The following is a 9,238-nucleotide window of genomic DNA, read 5'->3' as shown; positions in this document are numbered from 1 at the left end:
TAGACTGTTATAAATGTCCAATATATAATGCCATTTACTCACACCTCTTTATTTCTTTCAAAAAGTAAACATCCAAAAGAATTGATATGCACACACTTATTGCATGTATCCGGATACACATATTCATTTCTATATGAATCCACTGATACCACAATAAAAATATACTACTCTTTTTTTTTAATTATTATTACTTTTATATGCATCTATTATCAGATCTCTTTTTATGCCTTATATATATACCTATATATATTTATATAATATTCGTATGATTAGATGTATAAGTAACATTATACACAAGGGATAAAAATTAGATATGATGATACTGCTACTATTGATTAAAAATTATTATTAAAAAAAATAATTGTCATACATAAATTTGATTATGGAAGATAAATTCTCAGACTAAACATATATAGCACATAAAAATAATTCAAGCTTAAGGTATTACGTCGTAATGTTAAATTTTTATATGGTTAAATTTCGGGGCTTCACAATTACAAGGTTAGTATGTTAAATCATATATAGTTTCAAGATCATTCATGCGTAAATTTTGTTCTCTGACCTACAATGGTAAGGAAACGGTGCCTAGATACCATAATGGACATTTTGAGCTTTATTTTCTTTTGATTCAAATAAGCAAACGTGTCTATCGATATATGTTCTGCAGAATCAACGAAATATTGCAAAGTGGAAAAAGAAAGAAGGAGATAAGGTTAGCTGTTAAGTCTTTAGATCACCAAGAGTTGTTGACTCGATTGAACTTTAGAAAAAGAAAAGTGTAACATCCATTTTTTGTCTGTCTTTAAAATTATTCAAGTATCTTTCAAATAGTATCCATCTGTATAGATACAATGATAAAAACACTCGTATTTTTATTGTTTCACTTTCCAGTACTAATTTTGGGTGTATTTCTTATATTCCAAAAACTTGTAATGCCATATTTATGTAAATGATATTTATTATTGATTGAATGAAATATGAGATTTTTGGATATTATTATTTTGTGTTTTATTGGATATTTATATATTATAAATGTATTTAAATATATATTTTTATTAAAAAAATGTTCTACAGAAATAAGATGTAGTCTATATTGTAAAAATATAATTTCATAAATATAAACTACAGCTAAACAATGTAGTCTTCAACAGAAAAGAATGGAGTTATAGGCAAAGAGATAAGACTCCAGTGCAATAGATGCCACAAAAACGCCGTAGTCTGTCCAACTCAATTAATTATAACTACTCTTTAAAGCTGTAGTGTTTATTGACTCAAAATTTGAACAACTACATTATAAAAATGTAGTCTTCAACAGAAAACACTGGAGTCATAGGCAAAAAGATAAGACTCCAATGCAATAGATGCCACAAAAACGACGTAGTCTGTCTAATTGACTCAATTAAGACTACTTGTTAAAACTGTAGTTTTTTTTATCTTATGTAATTGAGTTCTATATAACTACAGCATAACGTTGTAGTAATTATAGATGCCACTAGTAAGACTACATCTAAACAATGTAGTTATATATTTTAACTACAATCTTATAAAACAGATACACTACGGCCAAGCACTGGAGTCATAATCAAAGAGATAAGACTCCACTGCAATAGATGACAGTCAGTAAACTGTAGTGGATTTAAAATGACTACAGCGTTCGGCAGTAGTTAGAGGCCAAATTTCTGGTAGTGAGACGTTCTTATCAAATCCATTGTAGATAGCATTTAGAGCCTTGGAGTTAGCAAGAGCAGCTTCATCCTCTGCAGCACTCCAATCTATATCAGTCTTAATAACTGAAGTGACACCATCTTCAAGAAGCTTGGTCAGACGACTCCAACCATTCACCACAACCTTTCAAGTCTTGTGGTCAATAGACTTGATGACGACACTCATCTGAGATTTCCAATAAGCATAGTTCAGACCATCGAGAAGAGTGGCTCGGGTGACTAAACCACCTTCCCTGAAAGGATCCATACTCACAAAAACAGTCAGAAATACCAAGAGTTACACCTTAGAGACGCAAGGTAACCTGCTCTGATAATAATTGAAAAAGTAGATCTAATGTATAGGTGATGTTTAGACGGATGTTCTAACATGTTAAGTAACAACTTGTCATGTTACCAAATTGAAACAAGAATGTAAACTGATAGTAAATGGACACAAGAGATGGTAACCCATTCGGCCAACTGTGCATACTTCTGAGGGGATGATACTCCCAGTGGAAAGAGAAACTTCACTAAACAGTAGATTAAGTACAACTTCGGACGGCCATGGATGATCACCTGCCAGCTATCCTCAAGTTCAAGTTACCTTAGTGATTTCTAACCCAGGCTACCCCCTATATTTGAGTTCCCCTCACTTTTCACTCACACTCTGCCATTGTTTTAATAATACTTATAACAATATGTGTTTACAATAAGAGAACTCGAACTTTTATAAGCTGACACATACATGCATAGTGTCTTGGGCTAGAGTTTCCCAATGTACATGGAGAACGCTCATTGGATGATCGGAAATAACGTGGAAGCAAATCAGACAAAAACATATGTTAGCAAATATCCACGTCACAACTCTGATGTGTAAAGCAAATAATGAATATTTCTAATATCACATAAGACAATAGTTTTGCCATAAAAAAAAAAAAAAAACAATCAACACTAGAGTAACAACATTTGTCACATTATAAAAACATTGATAGTAATCCTGCTACATGTAATTTTATAGAAAATTAAATAAATTAGTGAATGACTGCGTGCTTAGACGAAACGAAACCATATGAAGAAGCACATATAGCATATATATTAAAAATGACGTGACACAAAAACTAATATGCATACGTGTCTGTGTATATATATAGATATATATATATAGATATATAGATATATAGATATATATATATATAGATATATATATATAGATATATAGATATATAGATATATATATATATAGATATATATATAGATATATATATATATATATATATATATATATATATATATCGCCATTAGGCATCATGAACAAGGACGCCTACTTTATGCCATCAAGCATAAGTATAGATTCTATATATATATATATATATATATATATATATATATATATATATATATATTTTTAAATATACTAGTTCTTTAGGCCATGCTATGCTTATATTTTAATCCATATTATCTTTAATATTAAGAAAGCCTTATAAATAGAATTTAAAATGCTAAAAAAAATAAGACAAAGTACTGCACTTGTGATCTGTTTGAACTTTGAATGACTTTGAATATTATATTCAAATTTAAAATTAATTAAATGAATTTAACACATAATATAAAAATTATCGATTACAATTATATTGATTTATAAATAAGAAAAAAGGGATTTTATCGAATATTAATTGTTACGAATGGGTACAAAATAAGAATATTTTAAAAAATCATAATAATATTAAACAATAGGTTGTAGGGCTTAACTCGTATATATAGTAGTCCCTTCTAAATTAAAAAAAAAAACTTTATTTATTTTGTATATTAATAACTCATATATTGATTGCTAAGATGTAATATATGCTCTTGGTTAGTTTATAAAATTATAAAGGAGCATTTATTTATTTATTTATCAGAAAGTGAATTTTTTTTTCCTGTAATCTATCATTTTTTTGTATAATCAAATAAACTAAAGATCTAAGAGTCTCAAACGTTTTCATATACCACGTTGATGTTAGGAATCTTACCCACAAAATCATACTATTACGTTAGATTGCCAATCGAATGAGATAAAAGCATAATTAATAATAAAATAGATGGGTTAACACAAGATAATGCATAACAACATTCATCAAGTCATTAGCCCTCTGCTTTAACTGTGATTATACATCTACATTTCATGTGAGAAGTATAAGTCATGAGTAGAGCACTTAAAGTGGCCAATGATCAGTCTAGCCTTAGTAGTTACACATGAGATCATATAAGCGGTGGAACTTAGTGCTCATAAATGATTCGATGGTATAACGGTTACCCTTTCGTGTCATGAGCTGAACCTTGAGGGTAGACTATTACATACTGGTTATATCAAGGACACTTTATCTAAATGATTGAGTAAATATAATTATGATAACTTCGAGAGGTTCAATCTTGAGATTTTAGTGAAATATCATCAAGATTTGATGAAACAAAAGAAGAAAGGTAACAGTGTCTACGCTCTCGCTTGTGTTCATCTAGCTTTGAGTTATTAGGTCCATCATCCTCCACTCGGCTCCGACATGATGGACATGGATACTATTGTAGTAAATATTAGATTTGACTACGAGCTCACAAACACAGTTTTGACTGTAACACTCTTCGGTTCTGTAAAATAGGCTATTGAAGAATATTTAAATCAGGCCTAACTGAGCTTATGATAGGCATGTACATTATAATACATGGGTTTTGGATTTGTTTGACCAAATATCAATAGGATTGAGAATTTCTCAAATAAGAAATAAATATTATATATTAAATATGATCCCATTTAGTATGATAATTATTTATGAGAGTATCATGAAAATATTATCTACTATTCTATTTATAGAATAGTATATCTTATAGTGAGAAACAAATAATATATTAATTATATTATTTAATGAGAATATCTATGAGATATTTTATATTGTTCACTTACATGAGTGATATATTATAATATGAAAAGTAAATAAAATATTAGATGTGATTTGAATATTTTATTTACTATAATATTTAAGAGATATTGGATTTGTTATTTTAATAAAATAAATATCTTATATTAAATAGATTAATATCAAACCAAATCGTGAATGTGATTATTTTGGTCTGACCTAAACATAACAAGTTGGAAAGCTATAAATAGAGGAGTTGAGGTTGAGAGAAAAATGCCCAATACACACTTTTTCACTCTTGAAAAACGTGCAGCTCCTCCCCATAAGTGTGGTCGAAATTCATCTTTCCCGGTTTGGCAGCATCCATCTATCACACTTCTCGAAAGATTAAAAAAGTTATGACGCTTTATCGTAGTAATCGTGAGCCAAGAGAGTTGGCTCTTATACCTTGGTGTTTGTTCATACAAAGAACGCCTCGGAAGACTTGGTGTCGATCCACAATGAAGAAGCCGAGGATCCCAAAGATCTGGAAGACTGTCAATTGGTGTTGAAATTCAAATAGCAAGATTGCATATGAGTTATTATGAGTCCTTCTATTTATTTATTCTTGTTGGTTTTTTATTAGCTCATCGATTATTAATTAAAATAGAAATTGTATTTTTTTTGTTCATGTTTCTGTAGAATCTAAATCGCTTAGGATTCAATATTCCAACAGTTGACACATATTCTGTTGACATTGCAAATGGGAATTCTTAATCATGAGTACATGACAAAGAGAAGCAAAGAGGAAGGAAGAGATGGAAAATGCCACATGGAATCTCGAAACGTACTGATATAGTCTCTTTTATAGTATGGTATAGATATAGATTAAATATATGATGTAAGCCCTTACTTATATGCATATAAAATTTATTTTTATATTAATAATTTAGTTGCATGTACATAGTGTTGATGTGAAAAATCACCTCAAAGCAGTATCGACGATTCGCGATGAAAATGAGTCAATTTAGATTTATAGATATGGGCCTCAAAAATTCTGTAGCGAGATTAAATCCAATTATGAAATAATGAATTCAAATGCGTTATAGAATGATGGATAAAAGATGATTCTGGACCTTTTTTTAGTTGAATATCAGAAAATGGTCCACAATAAGTAAACAATTGAAAAGCTATATGACAACGGGTTTGAAGACACAAAATAAATTATAACAAAATATAGGCTGAATGTGACGTGATATATGTCCTCAATGATCTCGTATTTATAGTTGCAGACAAGCTCCAGTCTTCTGGTGCCACGTCGCTCCCTCGAATTTGGCATTGTCGATCTGGGGGCCATGTGGCTCCTCTGACCTAGTCTGGATAGAACGGTTGAAGGATTTGAATTGCGATTGGTATACGTTGTCTGAATTTCGGGAAAACGATTAAGGACTTTGCTGAGCGAGCTGACATCTGTAACGATGAGCTCACGAATACATATCTAGCTTCCCTTTATCGAGGCCACCTGACAAAGTCATTGTTCTGGTGGCATCGGTCTAAGCGAACTCGGCGTTCACTCTTTCCTTTTACTAGTTGGTTTCATGGGCTTCGGCCAAATTGATTCTAATTTAGGCTCAAACAATTGTGTATAGATGGAGGACGGAGTCCAACATCAGCACATAGTACTTTGTTAGTCATAAGTTATAAAAAAAAAATCTTGTTGCAAAGTGCGGGCATTGAGCTCTTTACCTTCTGCTAAAAACTAACAAGTTTATGGATTTTGAGTTTTTTAGTGTTATTTGCTTAAACTTTTAGGTCTATCTGGAAAGTAGGGAATGTAATGAATTTTTAAGTTATTGCAAAAATTAAGTTGTGTCTAATAAATTGTCAATGTTACTTTAGTTTGAGTTTTTATATTCGGTCATTATTATCAATATATACTATTTTTAAACTATACTAATTACAATATATATATATATATATATATATATATATATATATATATATATATATACACACACACACTTAAAGAGAGTTCACAAACTTTGAACTAGTAATTTACCCTCTAATATATTAATGATGGGAAATAGAAAGAGTAGTGCACTTATGTCATTTTGCATTCTTCTCTATTTTATGGATTAATTACATATATCTTCCCTAAATTGTAGGTCAATCTCAACTTTATTTTATCTCAAAATTGACTCTCTTAACTCTTGTTTTACTTCTGCATTCCCCCATTCCGTCAGATTTTTGCTAACTCTATTAAAATTTTGTTGACATGAATGTCAGATGTAGATGTAGCTTAAAACATGTGTAATTATCAAAATGCCCTCACTTGCTGTTACTTTTTATTTTATCATAAATCTCTCTCTCTCTCTCTCATGACACGACCAAAAAAAAATTGTATGAGAAGCGGCGCCTCTTCACCAAGTGCCTCGACCAATGAGAGCTCAATGGGGATTGGATTGGAACCGCCGCTATTTCAACCGACGAACCGGCCACATATATATATATATATGTGTATATATAATTTTTTTTTAAAATTTATCAACTCAAATACAAAACATATATAATAGGTTTCACTATAAATTAATTTATCTTATTTTTAGTTTATTACATTTTTTATATTAAAATTACACGAGTTTCTCTTATTTAGTAATTATTCCGAAATTCATTGGTGTTTTCTTTATGAAACTTTTAAATATTTTATAAACTAAGGGCAGCAACGCGGGTAAAAAAAACTCGTGTATACTTAAAACAAAGAGATTTGTAACTAACTATGCCACCTAAAACGTTTGATTTGGGATCTAGCTTATGTTTGGAGATTTTTAGGGAAATAGCCAAACGTATTAGGTGGCAAAATATTTTTTTACTTTTTTGTCATTCAATAATTAAGATAGTTTTTTAAAATCACGTTCTATTTTTTTTCCCTTTTTTGTGCATGTTAAATTCCTATTTTGTAGAAAGTAGTTACCAAATATTAGAATCCACGTTCTCTCTCTCTCTCTCTCTCTCTCTCTCTCTCTCTCTCTCTCTCTCTCCACAAAACCAGATCTGGGTTTTTTTTTAACCTTAAACATGCCAAGATGAAGAGGAAGACGCCGAGGTCGCGGGCCAAGGGGGCAGTCCAGCCGAAGAAGTTGTCGCCGATGACGCAGATCGGCCGGAGGCAGCGGAGGAGGTCGGCGAAGGCTCGTCGGAGCTAGATCGACGCCCACAGGAGGCGGTCGACAAGAGCGTAGTGGAGGGAGTCGGTGTTCTCGGAGTCCGAAGGGAGGCCGTGGTCGGCGCTCCGGAAGGGGGTCGCGACGAGCCTCACGGCGGTGGTTGGCGGGGGAGACGATCGGAGCTTGGTTAGAGGTGGCCCGACTCTCGCTGTTAATTTTTTTTTTAACTGTGAAGATTTTCGAGTGTCAGTCTTTGGAAAAATGTAGAGGTACAGATTATTTATTTACAGTTATTTCCATTTACTTCCATTCAGATTACTTAAATGTGGAGAATGAGATAATTTCCAGTAATTTACGTTTATTATCTGTGTTGACAGGTTCTTACACAGTAACGTCAGTCTTGGTGAAGCCGTTCTAGATTAGCGCGTCGCATGATTAATGATATCTTTGATAAATATTTTTGTTGAGATTTGTTAGAGGTTTAAGGCTACGTATAACAATTTTGAAATTGTCTGTTATTTTATATCGTTATTGCCTATTATTTAATATAATTATATTCATTATTTCCATTTGATTAAGTAAAAGGGAAAATTAGTCTATTAATTATTGACACCTAAGCACGTTGGTTATTTCCCTAAAAGTTATGAAACATAGGCTAAAAACAGATTCTATAATTTCAAACTGGCTATTTTGCTACACTGCCCTAAAACAAAAGATATTATCGTCAAAACTACAAATATTTTAAAAATGAATCTATACAAAATAACATTAGTTATATAGTTACTCTAAATATATCACTTTTTTTAAACTAATATGGTATATTGACAACATTATAACTTGTGTAAACAAATATCGAAAATTAATCTACAAGGTGAAAACGTGAATTACAACATACAACTCATAAAACGTCCATAAGTACAATCTACAAAGTGACAAACGTCTAGAGCAGAGATTCCATAAAAAGACCATTCAAGCACAGAGGCCCATTGAAACGATCAACGCAAACAAGCTAAGAACTTCCGGTTACAACCATAAGCCATAGGCTCCATCTCTATTTTCCTGTTATTACTAATTTCAGAGCGAAGAACTTCCGGTTGATGGAGGGATAATATGTGGCCGTAAAATCAGTTGTCGATAGAACACGAGTTTGTTTGTATATTTTTTTTCCTTCTTTTCTTTGCCATGAGAAACGGGGTGTAGGTCGATTTTTCAGAGTCGGGGGTGATATAATTTGTTTTCTTGAGCCTCAAATATTATTTCAGATACAAAACAGTGCAGCTCAGGGTGATGAGTAGTAATAGCTATGCACTAATGACGCGTGACGTATATGCAGTCAGCCACACATGTAATATATTTGCACGATTAACTTACAGTTACATGAGTTGAGAATTAGGAATGAGAGATGAGTTTGTTTAGATAGAGAAATGCCTCTTCTCTATGGAGATTCTCATTTATTGTGAACGAATGTATATCAGAGTAAAAATACACTGCTGAGATTGTAACT

This window comes from Urtica dioica, chromosome 7 (assembly GCF_054948205.1).
Source record: "Urtica dioica subsp. dioica isolate 48M chromosome 7, U.dioica_male_clone48M_v1_H2, whole genome shotgun sequence".
NCBI lineage: Eukaryota > Viridiplantae > Streptophyta > Magnoliopsida > Rosales > Urticaceae > Urtica > Urtica dioica.
This window is presented reverse-complemented; position numbering follows the sequence as displayed.